The sequence below is a fragment of the Euprymna scolopes genome, chromosome 4 (assembly GCF_053919585.1).
Source record: "Euprymna scolopes isolate OS-2025 chromosome 4, ASM5391958v1, whole genome shotgun sequence".
In the NCBI taxonomy this organism is placed as follows: domain Eukaryota; kingdom Metazoa; phylum Mollusca; class Cephalopoda; order Sepiida; family Sepiolidae; genus Euprymna; species Euprymna scolopes.
Window position 1 is genome coordinate 130,332,393 of NC_136485.1, and position 19,629 is coordinate 130,352,021.

Below are 19,629 nucleotides of genomic sequence, written 5' to 3' on the forward strand. Positions count from 1 at the left end.
GGTGCATCAAATTAAAGCTTTGCGACGTTGCTTATAAACAGGGAAGATATTTCTCAGGCAAAATTATTTTTATTTGCACCACTCCATCAAACCTACGCACGATTGCTACGTAAACGCAAATGTCAACCGTCCGCTATCTTCCTCTTGCGTTAATATCGTACGTAATCGGCATTAACACTTAGACAAAAAATGAGATTGTTTTACTCGTGATATAACAAGTTCCTGCTTTACTGAATTTCTTTTTTCTTCAACACTTCATCAAATAACCGACACTTAAATTTGCGTTATCGCAATATTGTATTGAACTACTTTCTGCGTAACTGTGTTGTGTACTTTTATCTGTCACATAACTGTTAACGCGTTCGTATGAGCAAACAGCAATCATGTTATAATCGTTAGTCAAGCGCGCACGTTTATGACACTGACATTGAATTTGCGTTTTCTCTACGTTGTCTCATATTGTTGTCTTTTTTTTCGACAACTCTTTTAAGATATGATATTCAGCTTTTGGCAGAGTTGTCTGCTGATTATATACACTTCCTATCTGACATATTGTTTGGTTATTATTTCCGGAAGTTCATCACTGTTCTTTGCAATTTAAAATAGAATATTACAATTCCCATGAGGTCGTGTTGACCTTTCACTTTTTAATATATTGCTCACTGGAAGGTTACTTAGAAACGATAATTCGCAATATAGCAATTTTCATATTTTAGCGTCTGAACATAATTTAATAATCTAATATTGCGTGTAGTAATACAAGTTCTAAACGTGAAATTGTGTTAGCAAATCAAAACATATTCTATGTTTAAAATTTAAAAGAAATAAAAATACTAATATGATTAAGTATTGAAATTCTAACCTCATATTCTCACATTTTTATAATTTTATATGGATCAGTTCATTATATTGCTGGCATTAGATTTTGGTATTAGATTCCACAATGTATTTCCCGCTGGAAGTCTTTTAAGTAAGATAGCAGTCAGTTACAATACAAATCACATGGTGGTTCCATTAATTCTAACTGCTCTTGGTTGTGCGAAGACTAGGCGAACCAACCACAAAATCAAACATCACTGGCTTGTGGACCTTATCACAGCAAAAGGCTAAGAGATGGAAACTCTGATTTCAAATCCTACTGCTGCCTTGCAGTTTTCCTTAAAAGGCTATGGAACCTCGTCCAGAAAGAAAAGACGTAATAGCGAACACGATAGGGCGACTGTCTACCACACTGATATCACATTGGACCAGAAGCTGTAGCCTCCTCTGCTGCCAGTCGTCGCTGGTTCGCTTTACTTGGCATGAACATTGGAGGATTTGAAGGTGTCTATCTGATGCGCAACAGATACTACACCTAAACTGTTCAAGCAAGTTAGGATCCAAGGTGGAAAGTCCTGTGGTGATGGAGTGAGGATAACGGTGGCAGGTGTTAGAGCTGGGAGCCACTAGTCCAACCTCTGCGCATAGGCGGCCGTGTGTGATTGTCGCAGGTGTACCGAGTTGACGACGATACCCTAAGGCAGCTGCACGGATGACCAATCAGCCCTATTCAGAGATAGCACTGCTTGTCTTGGTAGGGGACTCCTCTATAAAAGGTGATGTAAACAAAGCTCATCCAAAGACAATCTAATTGTCAAACCGCGGGCAGTGGATCTCCAATCCATCGGTAACAACAGAAAAAAAAAACACTCAAGACTTGAACATCGCTACATGGGACATCAGAACAATGCTTGATACGGAGTTAGGTGACAGACCACATAGATGAACAGAACTTATAGATCTGGAGCTCGAAAATACAAATATCAAAATAGCTGCACTGCAGGAGACAAGACTCAGTCGCGAGAGCTAACTGAGAGAAGCAAGAAGAACCTATTTCTCGAAGGACTGTCCTGTAGATCAACCCAAAACAGCTGGAGTCGCTTTTGCGACCAGAAAAAACCTATCCAGTAGACTGGCAGGGAGCCCCAGACGAGTCTCTGAAAGAATAATACACTGCAAATCACCACATCCCATAACCGTATCATCACGATCATCAACGTCTACGCGCCGACAATGACCTACCCAGACGAGGAAAAGGAGGTGTTTTACGCTCAGCTTAAAGACACCATAGCAAACGTCCCTGCAGCGGATGAGCTAGTTCTCCTTGGTGATTCAATGTCAGAGTGGGCCATGACTACAATACATGGAGTCCTGTTTTCGGAAAGTTTGGGAAGGGAAATGCCAATTCAAATGGGGAATTGCTGCTCTGTTTCTGCACGGAGTTTGAACTGGCAATTACGGACACTTACTTCCAACATTCGGATAACCATTACTACTCCTGGGAACATCCCATATCAAAGAGACGCCACCTCTTGGACTATGTTATCACAAGAAGGAAGGACCTCAAAGATGCCAAGAACACAAGAGCTATGCGCGGACCAGATTGCCAAACATGCCACTACCTAATCAAGACTACCTTCAAGTTCTCCATAAAACCTGTGTACAGCTGGGCGACAACGAAGCGCAAGAGAAGGCTTGAAACATCAAAGCTCGGAAAGAGAAAATGGCGAGATAGACTACGACTTGCAATCAACTCAGCATTAGAACAAAACACTGATGATTTCGCTTCATTATGACAAATATGGGACTTGCTAAGCAGGCCTATATTCTCCCCTGCGGCAGAGAAACTTGGTTACACAAAAAAGCGGAATGAGGACTTGTTCAATGAAAATCGCCAAGAAATTAGAAATGTAATAAATGAAAGAAACAAAGCATTAAAATCAAAGCTAAGCAACCTTACTAGAGCAAACAAGTGAGGGCAGATCCAGAAAAAAACTACGAGAAATGGAAAACACCTGGTGGCTGAAAAAGGCTGAAGATATGCAGGAGAAAAGGGAAAAAAACAATTCTGCAGGTTACTTCAGATCACTAAAGGAAGTGTATGGCAATAGATCTCAGATCATTAACACCCTCTTATGTAGAATCCAATACATATGAGGAGATCTTAAGCCACATACTAGTCTTCCCCCAGCAGATGGGCGTGAATGACACAGTTACTCTTGGGGAAGTAACAGAAGCAAATGATACACCTAAAATGAACAAATCTCCAAGAATTAACGGCATACCAGCTGAGGTATACAAGTTCGGTGGAGAACAATTCATGAGAAAACTTCACCAACTAATAGCTAAGTGGTGGTAACAAGAAACGCTGCCACAAGAATTCAAAGATGTCATGATCATCCAAATCTACAAAAACAAAGGTGATCACAAAGACTGCAGCAATTACCGAGGTATATCTTTGCTGACCATTGCCGGAAAAATAATGGCTAAAGTGGTGCAAACACGGCTAGCCAGACTGGCAGAATTGGTCCTAAACGAATCACAGTGTGGAGTCAGGCATGACAGATCTACAATAGATATGATCTTCAGCTTACGGTAGATTCAAGAAAAGACCATTGAACAGTACCGGGAGCTAAACAGAGTCTTTGTAGACTTCCGTAAATAATTTGATACAGTTGACCGAAAAATGCTGTGTAAGGTCCTTAAAGTGTTTGGATGCTCCGATCACCTTGTTGAAATTAACAATTTCACGACGGAACAAAAAACAGAGAGTTGTAGTAGAGAATCTAGCAAGCGAACTCTTGGAAGTAAACTATGGTGCGTATTGGCCCCAACACTGTTCACCCTATTTCTGACAGCCGTCCTAATCCTGCTTCATCAAAGCAGCAACTAAGTTTTTTTCATCAACACACGCTATGATGGAAAACTGTTCAACCTTCAAAACTGAAAGTCAATACTAAGACAAACAAGGAGAACTGCTCTGATAGCTCACAATCACGCTCAGTGACAGAGGATAGTTGATACCTTCTCTTAAACAGTCGGAAAGATAGGCTACAAATCAACATAGCGAAGACTGGAGTGATGCATCAACCCTCACCAGATAAAAACGACCCGCAAGAGCCTATAGTGAAAATCAACGGCAAGGTGCTAAAAGTTGTTGAAAATTTCAAATATCTTGGAAGCACTCTAAGCACTGATAACCGTGCTGACAAATAAATAAGCTGCCGAATCCAAAGCGAATATGCCGCCTTTGGTAAGCTAGAAAAGAGGCTCTGGACAAGGGCCTGTATCAGGCTAGACGCCGAGTGCAAAATCTACAAAACTGGCGTCCTGCCAGCCCTGCTGTACTCAGCAGAGACCCACACTCTGTATAGAGAACACATAAGTAGATTGGTAGCCGTCCAACAGAGACACCCGAGAAGGATCATGAAGATCAAATGGGGTGACTACATACGGAAGTTCTCAGGAGAGCAAGCCTAGATAGCGTGGAAGCTACCCTTGCTACGATGCAACTACGATGGACCGGGCACATTACTAGAATGGAAGAAAACCGAATTTAAAACGTGATATTCTACGGAAAATATAAAGATGGGCCCCGCAAGGTAGGAGGTAAGATGCTTGGCTACAAAGATGTATCAATGTGGTTGTTAAAGGCAACGAACATCAATGTCAAGAGTTGGACGGAACAAGCCAAAGAAAGGAGTGGTTGATGGAACAGTCTCCACAAGGGAAAGTAAGAAATAGAGAGAACGATTAAAGAAGCCTTGGAGCTGAGACACTATAGACGACACCACCCTGGCACCTACATATGCCGTGTCTGTGACCGGATGTTTCACACAGAAAGAGGACTATGCCAACACCGCAGGATAAAGCACTGACTAGTCATCGTCAAGATTCACGGACTTCATTATGATGATGATGATTAGTTGGAATTAATTGCTCTACATATTTATTTTTTTTTAATTTCCTTCCTTTGAAGATTGTAACGCTGGGTATGGGGCAGCCAAACCAATTGACAACATTGCCCTGCTTTTTTATTGAAACCAACCGAGAGCTCTTGTCTGGATCTCTTTTGCACTTGGTTCACCAGGAATATAAGTTAGATAGGACTTCAAGTTCTTCTTCATATATCCTGCGGCACCTATAATAACTGGTTTGGTTGATATATCCCTAAGATTCCAGTTTTTTCTCATGTCATACATGAGACCTTGACATTTGATATGTTTCTCCCTTTCAGCTCTGTTCAGACCTTTATCATTTGGGACACTCACTTTAAACAAGGCTGCAGCTCTCTTTGGTGTATTACATATAACTATGTCAGGTTTCCCAGCATCATTTTCAAGGTAGGTGGCTGTTGGGATTACATGGTCGTAATGTGTTGTAGTTCAATCATTTCACTGTTCTCTCCGGGTGATGTTCCCAGGACTTGTTGCAACATTTGATGTTTAATTCTTTACAGATGGTCCAGTGGATGTACTTACCTACTCTACCATATCTCGCTCTGTAGTAGCAATCCCCGAAAAGAACCTTGCAACTTAAAACCAGATGACTCACACTTTCCAATTCCGTGTGGCAGAATCTGCATTTGTTATCAGTAGTGATCAAGAATGTTAGATGTATTTCAAAATAGTATCTAAAAGAATTATTTAATAAATCGTAAAAACTCGTACAATGCTGTTTGCAAAGAAATAAATATATTTTATCCCACATAAAATGTGACTAGGTAAAATGAAGTAAAATAATACGTTTTAATAGCTTCCAGACGTAAAATATATTAATAAATAAATAAATACTAAATATGCACAAAAATAAATAAAAAACAAAATTAAAATCACTAAAGTAAATACATTAATATATAAATAAAACAAAAGAAACTTTTAAAAGCCACAAGTTAAATAAACTTTTTAAAAAATGGCAATAAATATAATCTTATAGAATGAAACAAATACACTAGAAAATATAAGCGGCTCCTATCTTCAAGCGCTTAATATAAATTAACATTATATTTATAAACTAACATTTTATAACATTTTTTTGCTTGGAATATATTGAACAATTTTAAACTATAAATAACAAAAAAAGAATTAAAAACACAAGGAAATGATTTAGAAGGGATTTACATAAATTTGGCAAGCACTTTATATATATATGTATATATATATATTGCATGTATATGTACATGTAATTATTATGCTTATGTGTGTATATGTGTATGCATCTACGGGTGTGTGGGTGTATCTGTACGCTATGTAGGAATTTAAATACCAAATAATTTCTACTTGCGTATTTATAAACATAATTACAGCATAATATATGATATACAATTACGCATTTAAAGATATATATATATATATATACACACAAAAGTGAAGTATTCGTTCGTATTTCCAAATGATCTAAACCCTTTTTTGATTTACCTTAGTATACAAATAACAAAAAATAATTATTAGATAAATAAAGTAAGAACAATGAAAATCATTTTTTGTAGACGATACACATTCGAAACTTTTAAAATCATACGCCCAATAAAAACTGTCTAGCTTTACCATATAAACAAAAACAACTGTCGGAACAGACAACCGACTTTGAGTCTTCAAAGAACTCATACTTTTTCAGCATAATAATATATTGCATTTTCCGATCTGAGACGAGAATTGTTATTTTATGAAGAGTTATTCACGAAAAGAAAAAAAGTATGAGCCTAATGATAACCGTTTGCTTCTGCATAACTAAACAGATCCGAAAAAAATGTCCCCAATTTTTTACATGCAGTTGAAGCGTTTTTGCATGAAAAAATATCTGGATCTTACAATGTAACTATACTGTTATTCTACTACATATGCTCTGTAGGTATATATTACATACATTGAGCCTATAAACCAAAAAGTGGTACATAAAGTGAAATATATTTAAAAATAATATTTCACCAAACAATATATATATATATATATATATATATATAAATTAAATATAGGAAACATTTGTAAAGAAATGACCAGTAAGATAAATATATTTTTTAAGAAAACAGTAAACGTCGTGTATAGGTGTTACGCAAGCATACACATAATCGAAGTTAGAGTTAATTACAAAAAATAACATCTAAATAAAATAAATGAATAACTGATTTTTTAAATCAGAAATCATCACATGATATAATAATGAAATCGATTAACCATAATATATATGGCTTTAAACACATGAGTTTATCTGCGTACCTACGAATTTATTCAACCCATTGTATTCAAGTATATTTTATTTTCTTAACATTGAAAATAATGAGATAGCCGAACGCGTTTAAATTATAAAAATAATTTTCATCGCATATTATTTGTAACATGCATGAATCATTTTGTTTTAAATCTCTATTTTCTTTTCTACAAATCAAACTCTAAATGTGCAGGAAAGTATTATTATGTATTTAGTTTTGCCCAACCATTACATAGACTACCGATAACTGCATCTGTTAACAAGCTTTATAATAAAATGACACAACATATACATATGAATGAATTTTACGGAAATCGATCATTTAATTATGTAGTATCATCATATATTTATACGATCATTCTTTAACATTAGGAATTAAACCACCTGGTGCACTGACCTAACAAGAATTATATAAGTTTATGATTAAGAACTAGCCAATGATAAATGTTTGGTAGATAGATTCTGACCCAGACAGAAATAATTCTTCCTCATTTGCCAGAAACATTAATGGGAGATGAGGATTTAAGGATCAAATAAGGGAACCAAAGTGAACCATGTTGCTGAAAGTAAACATATAATCGACTTTATAATCACTTGTAAGGGGCAAAAAGATAAGAACAGATCATGTAAACGGGAGTATCTATCGAGGTTAACAAGCGAACTGGGAATGAAGAGTTCGAATATATTCAGATCCGTCTTGACTGCAAATATTAGCACCTACACATGTTCATTCTAGCAAATTCTTGATTCTAAATACACTTAAAAAAACTTATGCTCACAATCAAAATAATTAATGGCAAAAGCGAAACCGTTAATCACGAAGACAGAATCTTCACTTCGAGTTAGGAGAGAATCCTAATTGCTATAATTGCTCAAATATGGACGGTATAAACCAAAACAAAAACAAATCAGGAAAAGACAATAATAAAAGATAGTTGTTGTTAGTAACACTAATTATAATACATTATAATGATAATACACTAGTGTATTTACGTATCATCATCATTATTAATAATTATAATTATTTCAGCCCCTTTAAGAATGATATTTCTAAACAGTTAAACCCAGTCTGTGAAGGAAAAATGGCTCAGCTAGTTTACGTTCGAGATTGTAATCTCTCATCCTCTTTATAAACGTAGATGGATATGTAATATCTTTTAGCGATTTATAAGTTATCGATTTCACTTGCATGTCGTTACGGTTGACGGCGAAATATATTTACAAGAGGTTTAGATAAGATAAATCCTTTTCTACTGCTGGTTTCAATCTGTTAAATACCGTACCGTTTTAGATACCCATATCAAGCTCTCTTCACCACATAGACATTTGTATAAAAACCGTATTTGGAATCATATACATACACTACAAGTTCTTCTTCAAATTATTTTTTTATTAAACACCTTTTAAGTTGAAATAATAATCTACATGCGCACACTTTCAATTACTAACATATTTGCGAATAAACTAATGCATAAAAGAATACGCCATCTATCAAAGAACAAGCTTAATATAGTAATTATCCGTAATGCATGCTTAAAAGTATCATTAATTTATTCGGTTGTATTATGTTTATATAGTGTATATCAGATTTTTTTCATTTCACAATATACACTTTCTGTTAGATATACTTACAAGAAAGTTTCTCACGAATTTATATATGTTTACTAGCAAAAGTACCCGTCTTTGACTGGGTTCAAAAACAGCCTACGAAAAATGTACTCTGATTTATGAAAGTATGATAGGTAATTGAAGGGAGGGGTTGTAAAGAGATACCTTCGAATTTGGGGGTATATAAATCAAAGCAAAATATGATGAAAGTACAAATAAAATAGATAAACTCCATAATTTATTATACCATACATGTTCATACTGAAGGACCTATCACAATATTCTGTTCATCTATATTTAAAAACCTTGTTAAATCTTGTGACATCTTTCCATTCTATGGAGGACATGTGCGTACGAACACCCCTACTTTTATTATACCATATTTCATCAAACTATCAAAGTATATTTACGCAGATAGATATGAAAAGTCTTTATTAAAATATGTGCCTATTTCCATTCTATGGATGCCAGACGCGAACGCAGACCTCACACTTTTATTATACCATCCCTATTTAAGTTAAAACCTACTTATCAAAGTATTCCTATGTACATCTGTATCAAAAACACTTGTAAAAGTTTGTTTTTTAATTTTTTATTTCCATACTTTGTGGACCAGGCGCGAAGGCAGATCCCACAATTTTAATGAACCACCGTTTTGCCAGATCAAACATACCCATTCCTGTGTCTCGGTACCATTTCTAACATTATATGTTATCAGTTTTTTTTTTTAAATAGTCAACCATACAGGAGCCTATTCATGACCAGATACACACGCAAACAGACATTCAGCTTTATATTAAATACCTGAACAACCGTCTCAACGGTGTCCGGTACGATTGACTCAGCCAATTAACAATAAATAACACTTGGGACGTTAAAATTGGGAACGCGTCTCTTGTTGGAACTTAACAGAACTTTTTTTATTAGCTGGTCTGCAAGAAAGTTTTGAATGGCGTTATCTTGATTTGCATACGATAAAGAAAAAGTTATCTTTCAGATACAATTTAATTTGCGGTCGCAAAAAATCTTTCGACATAAAGTTATTTTTCAAGCCACTTATATACTTGAGGTCATACAAGTATTTCGTATTTGCTTTAATATATATATATATATATATATATACATATATATATATATAATATATGTGTATGTATATATATGTATATATATATATATATATATAATTATTTCCACAGCTAAACAACGTCGTTACTCCATGACAATCAACAAACCGGAAGTCCAAGACTCGAGTCTCGCCCTCCTTTGCGCTTAGCATCAAACCACGGCGCAATCCGATTGTGGAATGGGCCCACTTCGTCTCGAACAAGTGAGGCGGTCATACAACCAGCTATAATCCAGGCCGATTTTTTAAAGGCTGGGACGATGCCATGAAACAATGCAGACATTGAGAGCTCATAGTAGTAGAATTTTCAGAATGTGAGAAAGTAGACTCGAGTTTCGGTGTTATTTGGGCTCCTCAGTGAGATATATCTAAACTCTGGATTTAAAACCCGAGCCTTTTGGCTGCGAAGCAAAGTATCTGCCAACTAAGCAAACGTCACGCACAAAAAAAGTCTGTTAACTAACACAAATCAAGCAAATCAACAAAAACTCGACTGTTGAATTTACCTACTTCGTCTCGAACAAGGGACGCTGTCATTTGACCAACAAACAGCCATGCCGATGTTTCACAAACAGGAATTTAAAACGTGCTAGGACGATGGCATCCAACAAAGCAAATCTACCAAGCACATAGTGATATCATTTTAATGATTTGTAAGATTAAATAATTATTTCCAGAAACAAACGACGTCGCAGCTTACAATAGCAATGACAGATGTATTATTCCATGCTCGCTAAGTTTGCATTGCTGGATGAAATAATCCTAGCGCGTTTACAATTCCAACATGTGAGACATCGGTCTGGGTTATACCTGGTTGGATGAGCGCGTCCCTTGTTCGAGAGGAAATGGATCCATTCCATCGTAAGATTTTTGGCGGTTGGCTTGATCTGTGTTAGATGATAGACTGTCTTGTGTGTGGGGCGTTTGCACATTTGCCAAAATGTTTGCCTAGCATGTAAAAGCCTCGAGTTTCGAATCCTGAGTTCAAATATGTCTAACTGATGAACCCAAATAAGGGCGAAATTCGAGTCTTAGATTCCAGTGTGTCAACTCTCATGGCTCTGGTGATCTGCGACGTTATATGGCTGTGAAAATAATTATATAATATTCCACATTCTTAATATATATATATATATATATATATATACATATATATATAATATATATATATATAACTACTTCATTTACTCACATACAAATGGTATATGAAAGTATAGATTTATGCGTAAACTTTAAGTATTGACTTCAAAAATGCTCAATACGTAGGTAGAGCTAGTTAGTAATTTAAAAAATATATAGGGCGATTAAGCTACACTGAATATTCGGCGTTTCATCCACTTTAGGATTCGTCAGGCTTATGCGCGAATTCTGTGGTTGTTTCTCGTTTTTATATATGTTGAGGATTTTAGTTAGCCAATCAGCTTCCTAGTATCCACTGCGCCTCTTCATATCAGCCAATGGGAATGCATTTTATCGAACAAAGAATATGTTTTAGAACATGGTTAGTAGTTTAAGGCAGACGATTTTCCTCATTTCTGCTCTTTTTTATATATAAATATACATATGTGTACACACATACATGCACACCTACATACATATATATATATGGTCGTTTATGTATATTCATGTTTATTTAATTGATTTATTTGTTTCTTTCCTATTGTTTTTGTTAGTTTTAAAGCTATTTTGTATCACTATCCTAGAGTAAGTTTTATTTTGTGAACACAATTGTTTGCTATTTCTCGTCATAGTATCGAGTTTTGAAATCTGAGGAATCATGTCTACGTAATATTTCTTGTTATTCGGGTTTCTTTCGCAAATATTGTTGCTTCATAAACTACACTTTTTGTTAGACATTTATTTTGAACTGGGCAAAGTGTGCGGTGTATAAGTTGCATTTATCTTGTTCGCTATCATTATTTTTATTTATGGCATGGTTGTTCTTGTCCGGGGTTGGTTTGTTATTATTATTATTATTATTATTATTATTATTATTATTATTATTATTATTATTATTATTATTATTTCTGCTAGTGTTGTTTTTTTGTCATGGTGTCTACTTTTTTATTGTTTATTTTGTTACTGTTTACATTTTTTTATTTAGTATTTTGTTATTATGTGCTTTAATTATCATCTCTAAATTTTCGCAACAACTGTAAGATAACATCAATGTATTTTTATTGAAAATTTTGTGTAAGGCGTTCGTTGCGGGAAAGTGCTTTTCAATAAGGTCTAGAAATTTCTTGCCTAGTTTTGTTTTTAACATTTGATTGTATGGGGCCGTATATCAAATTATAGTTCTTTTTCTTCAATTTTTGATTTTACTATAGTTGTTGGTGTTTTTTTTTTGCTCATATTTTATATCGATATTTTTGTTTGTTTGTCAGACATTTATAGAGATAGATATATAGAGATTACGGACTAGCTATATTAAAAACTCCAACAAAGTCAAGGGATAAAACTTTAAGAAAACCATACACAAGGAAATGAAAAAATTAGGTCTAAAAGCAGACGTATCAGCTAACATAAAAATAACAAACTTCCTGGGCGGCACGTAAAACAGATAAAAACACATATGAACCATACTTAAACGATAACGCTACTCCAATTTACGTAAACCCTAAGTCCAACCACCCACCATCAATTATAAAACACATACCCAAATCGATCGTTAGTATACTCAGTAATAACTCAAGCGATGAAAATGCATTTAACAGGTCAACCAATATCTACGAAACATCCCTAAAAAATAGTGGATACAAAAATATCGATATCAAATATAAGCAACAAAACACCAACAACTATAATATAATAAAAAATAGAAGAAAAAGAACTATAATTTGGTATACGGCCCCATACAATCAAATGATAAAAACAAAACTTGGAAAGAAATTTCTAGACCTTATTGAAAAACACTTTCCCGCAACGAACCCCTTAAACAAAATCTTCAATAAAAATATATTGAAGTTATCTTACAGTTGTTGCGAAAATTTTGAGATGATAACCAAAGCACCTAATAACAAAATACTAAATAAAAACAATGTAAAAAAAAACAGATAAACAATCAAAAAAGTAGACACCATGACAAAAAAACAACACTAGCAGAAATAATAATAATAATAATAATAATAACAAACTAACCCCAGACAAGAACAACCATACCATAAATAAAAATAATAATAGCGAACAAGCTAAATGCAACTGTAGACACCGCACACTTTGCCCAGTTAAAAATAAATGTCTAACAAAAAGCGTAGTTTATCAAGCAACAATATTTGCGAAAGAAACCCCGAATAACAAGAAATATTACATAGGCCTGACTTCCTTAGATTTCAAAACCCGATACTATGACCACAAAAGTACATTAAAAAATCACCGTATAAAAACAACACTAGCGAATAAATACTGGGAACTCAAAGAGGCAGACATTTGCCGGTAGTCGAATGGAAAATAATAAGACAAGCTACCACGTGCAGACATTATGACGACCCATGTAAATTATGCCTCCATGAAAAATTTGATATCATGTACTTTAAAGAACCCCAAAATCCATTAAACTGTAGACGAGAAATAGCAAACAATTGTGTTCACAAAATAAAACTTACTCTGGGATAGTGATACAAGATAGCTTTAAAACTAACAAAAACAATAGAAAACAAACAAATAAATCAGTTAAATAAACATGAATATACATAAACGACTATATATATATATATATATATATATATGTATGTGTGCATGTATGTGTGTACACATATGTATATTTATATATAAAAATGAGCAGAAATGAGGAAAATCTAGTTCTAAAACAGATCCTTTGATAAAATGCATGCCCATTGGCTGATATGAAGGGGCGCGGTGGATACTAGAAAGCTGATTGGCTAACTAAAATCCTCAACATATATAAAAACGAGAAACAACCACAGAATTCGCGCATAAGCCTGACGAATCCTAAAGTGGATGAAACGCCGAATATTCAGTGTAGCTTAATCGCCATACATATTTAATAAATATATATATATATATATATATATATATATATATATATTTCCGTAGAAACATATAGTCAATTATATTTCACGTTTTACTTATTTCAATCCTTACTTTATGAAGCTCAATTAAAAACAGAGCATATTAAAATAAATGACAAAAATATATATTCAATATTTCATGATGCGGACCGTCTTCCAATTTATTGCCCCATGCTCTTTTACATACACTAATCTTTACATCGACTGTTTTTTTGTAAATGCAAATCATCCAAGTAATTATTATACAAGCAATGTATATATTCTCTCTTTAAATCCTGTGAAGAAATAGCACCTATCAATCCATTAAAATTAAATTTAAAAAAATTGAAAACCGGAGAAGTTGCAATTACATTACACTTTTCTATTATTTTATTATACCATTTTGCATTTCCAATTAAACTCACTAGAATTTAAATTTCTGTATTAAAATTGAACTCATTTTATATACACTAATTAAATATAATTTATTTTATACTCTATTAATTTCTAATTTATAATATATATATATATATACAACTATATAAATACAACTTTGTCTGTGTGTGAGTTCGTTCCTTATAGCCTCCGAAACGGCTGTACAAGTTTTCATTAAATTTACTGAACTTGAGTGTATAAGTCTGGGAGAGATCTTAGTTCTTTTTTGTCTCGGAATATCTCCTGTAATTTCCGGTAATACATAATCGGGAACGTTATTTTAATTCATCTATCATCAGTAAAGCCATGTTTACCATGTCACGACTTTGCAAGAATAATAGAAAATGGGCCGTGAAAATTCTACTATGGGTAATTTGATAGCGTGTATGTTTTTTTTTTTGTTTTTGTTTTTTTGTTTTTTTTTGCATGACTTGTTCTGTAGGTTCAAACTCCGCAGGTAAATTTCTAAACATTTTTCATTAACTGCAAAATTTTTATAAGACTTGTAAATTTACGAGTTTTCTGACAGGGTATGTAGGTTCAAACTCCACAAATATTTTTTTTGTATTTTCGTTAACTGGAAAGAAGTTTATTTACAGGTTTAGAAAATTTACGTCTGTGTGAATATTTTTTATACATCTACTATTTTTGCAATATAAAACTTGCTAATTGATTATAGGAAAAAAACAAGGCCGATAGCGATTAGTCGCGTGCTCTCGTGTAATGAAAGAATGCGTTAATGTAGGATTGACATGAAATTCTTAAAAATAAACGAAAATGACAGAAAAATCGGCTGAAATGACTTAAATAAATAAAAAGTAAATGACTTAGAACGATTTTAATGAACTTAAGGATGAATTGAATGATATGGAGAATGACTTGAATGGCTTTGAGACTGACTGTTTGTAAAGTGGGTGATCATTTTACATTATATTAATACAGAAAAGTAATTCCTCACTTTATATCACAATAAGTACAATATGTAATAAGAAGAGATATTACATTTTGATCTTGGACAAAGAGTCAAGGAAAGCATAAAAAGCTAAGAACAGCATCTATTAACAAGATACCTTTGATCTTAACCAAAAAGGCCAAGCACAAAAGTGTTACGGACAGACCAACAGATCGACCGTCGGTTTAGGGTTAGGGTGACTTATAGAGTTGCTTGCATGCGTCTAAAAAGAACATCATAAACTAAGAAAAAAGTATTTCTTCGTCGAAATAAAAATCCGAGTGACTTTCACTCAAGTTACTAAAAATATTAAAATTTAAAATAAAACTTTTCAACTAAGTTTGCTTCAACTGAGTGTTTGGTATAAAATAATTATTTTCTTTTATCAAAAATTCAGGGAGAGTAATACCTCCAGCAGTTACAGTACACACACAAATTAACATGTTTTTTTTATATTAAAAAGGTATTATATTTATTTTCATTAACTGGAAAGAAGTTTATAAGACTTGAAAATGTACGAGTATGGGAGGAATAGCTGCAGGAACGGTAAATCAGGGAAATTAGATTGTTGCTGGTGCATTACATCCGTGTGTTGGGGCTACGTTGATTAGTAAGGTGTAAATATATACCACTATCCGTCGGTCACTGAGGTGTATGACCGACAGACGTGTTATATTAAATGTCTTAAAGTGGTCTTGGGAAGATATAAAAATGGCCGTCGTTAAGGTCTTTAAGAAGAAAAGCAAACCTGAGATGTTGGATGTGTTCTTCTCCCAGGAAACGTCTTGACCTCTTCACCCTTGGTGGCATTCTGAGTGGAATTTTCTTTCTTCATTTTCCGGACCGCTTCGTTGTTTCAATGAAGGTATCTATGAAGGCATTTATGACAGACACAAGAAAAACGACACACGAAAAAATTGTAATATATATAGAACATGACAAACTATCTTATTTTACATTAGAGATACAATATATTATGAAAAACGTTTACAATTTTAAATTGGACAATAAGCATTTCAAAGCTAACTAACCTAACTAGTATTGAGGGAGGAGTGCCCCCTCCCTAGTTTACGGAGGGACAGAATATGCGTCTTCACTTTATGGTGGTCGTGCAGGAAAGAGACAGAAAGATACCAAGGGAATTATGGGAAGGAATTTCTTTGTATCTATATGCTCATGGACAAATTACCACTCGGCCATGCTGCAGAGCGTGTTAGAAACAGTGGCACGGGAAATAGTGCCACAAATATAACCTAAACTTTCTAAATTACTTTTAGGGATATATAAAAGAACATATTGGAAGTCCCAGAAATACCGATCAAAATAAGGCAAGGTCGGGTAATATTGCTAGTTCCTATATATATATATATATATATATATATATATATATATATATATATATATATATATATATATATAATCTTAATTGATTAGCTCCAGTACTACAATCAAGGCGGTTAAATATATTACAAATAACATGATTTCTACGCTTAGTCATCGCTTTTGGCACAGCCAACAAAGAAGTAAAAAATGATAAATTATAATAGCAACCATCCTTTGAATTTTCTATAAAAAAGAACTTTGATATCCATAAACCATCCTTTAGTGTAGGATATATTTAACCTATGCAATTGAGACTCTTCCTATAATGTAGCTACTATGAGTGCAGTTTCCCTTAAGTACGGTTTAAGCAAATTAACAACAAAGAATAATTAAAAATCTTTTCAATGCTTTTCAACTGGGGGCTTCATTTACATAAAGTTCCTCTAAAATGTGAAAATGTCCTTAGTAACATTCTTACACAGGGTGGGAAATGATTCCATTTTCGTTTGATTAAAACCGATTTTCTGTATTTGTTGCAGGTCATCTACTAGTTGTCACGTTGTATACAAATTCCCAAGAACGAGAGGAGCTTTCTATCCTGTTTGAAAGTGACATAATGTTAAACGCGCGCGATCGGAGATGACAAATGTACAACTCCTGCTCACTGCCGATCCAATTTATGCCAACAGAACCATTTCCACTACCCTTAAAATGCACATCCGGACGATTCAACGCTTGAGGTTACAGTTCAAGAAAGTTTCCGGACACAGTTATGGTCTTTGATATTGTCTATAGTGGGGGCCACATCATGCCACCTCACATCTTCGAAGTTGCCTTGAAAGTCAACGCGAAAGTGCACTTGTATGTTCTAATGAGTGTGGTGGTCCCCTGGTCTAATCAAGTGGTCGGTGGCAGAAATTGGGTGTGGCTTCAGTAGTTGGAATCAACTTAAAAGCCCAAAGAGACTCAGACATGACTTAAGAAAAAGTGCTAGGACTTTTTAACCTTCTCTCACCGCCCCTTTTTCCCGAGCATAACCTGCTGGACAACCTTTGTTTGATCGTACGTCGAGAATATCAAAGCATGACTTTCGACAACACCAAAAACCAGACTGACTGCGACCATCCGCCGAGTATTCGCCGAGCTCTTGTCGTCGAGCTCTAGTCGCCGAGCTCTGGTCTGGAGCCGTATGGAGACAGTGATTTGGACTGAACGTGGATACTTTAAATAGATGTCAGCTGGCCTCCATAAGTTACCTGCATTTATGTTTTCATAAAAGTTTTAAAATATAAAGCTTTCTTTGAACGATAAATTTATCGTTCCACTTGTAAGCTATCCTAGACGCTGTCAACCTTAACTAAAAGGTAATAATCCTAACACTATACCAGTCATACAAGCAATTCATCCTATTTCTTAACTCAAAATAAAAACGAGTGTTCTTTTTGATCCAGAATTTATTTTTCTACAAAGTCATCACCATTCTCAGTGCACATTTGTCAGCGATTAACGAAGTAAGCACCTTCTTAGCCGGCCAATTTTTTTACGGATACGATTACGGCTTCCTTATTGGGAAAATGCTGACCATATAATGCGTACCCACATGTCAAAACAAGTGGAAGTTTAAGAGTGGGAGGTCTAGACTATAGTGTGTGATATATTACTCTCTAGTCGAACTTTGTCACGCATTCCCTGGTCTTCAAACTTGTGTGTGGCCTGCCGTTGCAGTGTTGCAAACGGAATGTTTTACATTTCTCTCGAGCAAACCTGACAATCAACTTTCTCAACGTTTCAACCAAACGGTCAGAATTGACAGTTAAACCTAGGTGCATGAAATCCACTCTTTTCCTGACACAGAAGACAGTGCGCATTACTTTGCCCGGACCTGTGTGCGGCGTTAACATTTTCTTTGCTATAGGGCATCAGTTGTGGTATTTCATAGACTGCAATTTGGTCTCTCGTTCGTAGGCGTGACACCACGCGCGTCATCAGTTATTTAGCGGTCTAATAACCAGTTACATTCTGCTTCCTAGTAATTAAACAATTTTTGACAAACATCAGTTGGTGTTTTTTTAGTCTACCGTAAACATGCGTGAAACCAACCAAGCACACACTTTGCTGTATCCTAGGAACGGCAACTTCGTTCCCAGTGCACTGAAATGCTCATTAGACTCCACGCATTTCATGAACTCACTGTGGATAATTTTGTTTAAAATAAACAAATTAATTCTTTAACTGGCGTGTCGATTTTGCAATTTAAAATGAAAGGGGAAGATTTTAAAAGAAATCTTTCTCAAACTGTGAAGAATTTAAAGCTTTTAAAATCAATATTTTAATAATGGGTCACACAAAAATACTGTAGAAAGCTAACAATTTAATTTTACAGCACACGGGAGTTAGCCGAGGTGCACAGCGTTTTCTAAAATGGCGGATATACGTTGGCGCTCACATCCCAGTCAGAGCTCTGAAACTATAGAAGCCATCTGTTAACTGTGCTGACATCAACTGCATCGGCTTCGTAAACGTTCAATAGGCACCGTTTATATGAGAGGTTTATTTCTCAGTCTCACTCCGTCAATATCTGCAGCAGAAAAATTAACAGTTAAGTTAATAAAAGTATTTGTACAGTCATTAAAACGATGCAATTTGTAATCCATGTAGGTGAAATATGACAATAACGACAATACTTCTGTATCGAGGTCATTGTATTTTGAAACCGCAATTAAAAATTATTTTATTCCTCCTCTTTTGACGAAGCTATCCGGTCCGTGTTTAAAGAGTAAATTCACTCACCAGCTTCTAAATCGTCGACCGTTATTTCAGTAATAAGAAAATACGGGAAATCGATCTTCTGTATCTCAATACAGACCAATAAGTCTTCTGTTTGTTATGACAAAGTTGTTAAAATCTGTGACGAATCAAGTAACTGGCAATCACATAAGTAGATACCGCATACTTAGTTAAAAGACTTATAGATTCTGTCTATTATAACCATAAACACGTGTGTTGACTAATATCACACAGGATCGGTGAATCTCTGCTCACATTCCCACGTTTCATACATAATTATGGTCGTACAATCATAAGATTGCCGTGTCTATTCGAGAGAAACCATTTGAAATGTAGAATGACAGCCATGCCGTAAAACTGTTAAA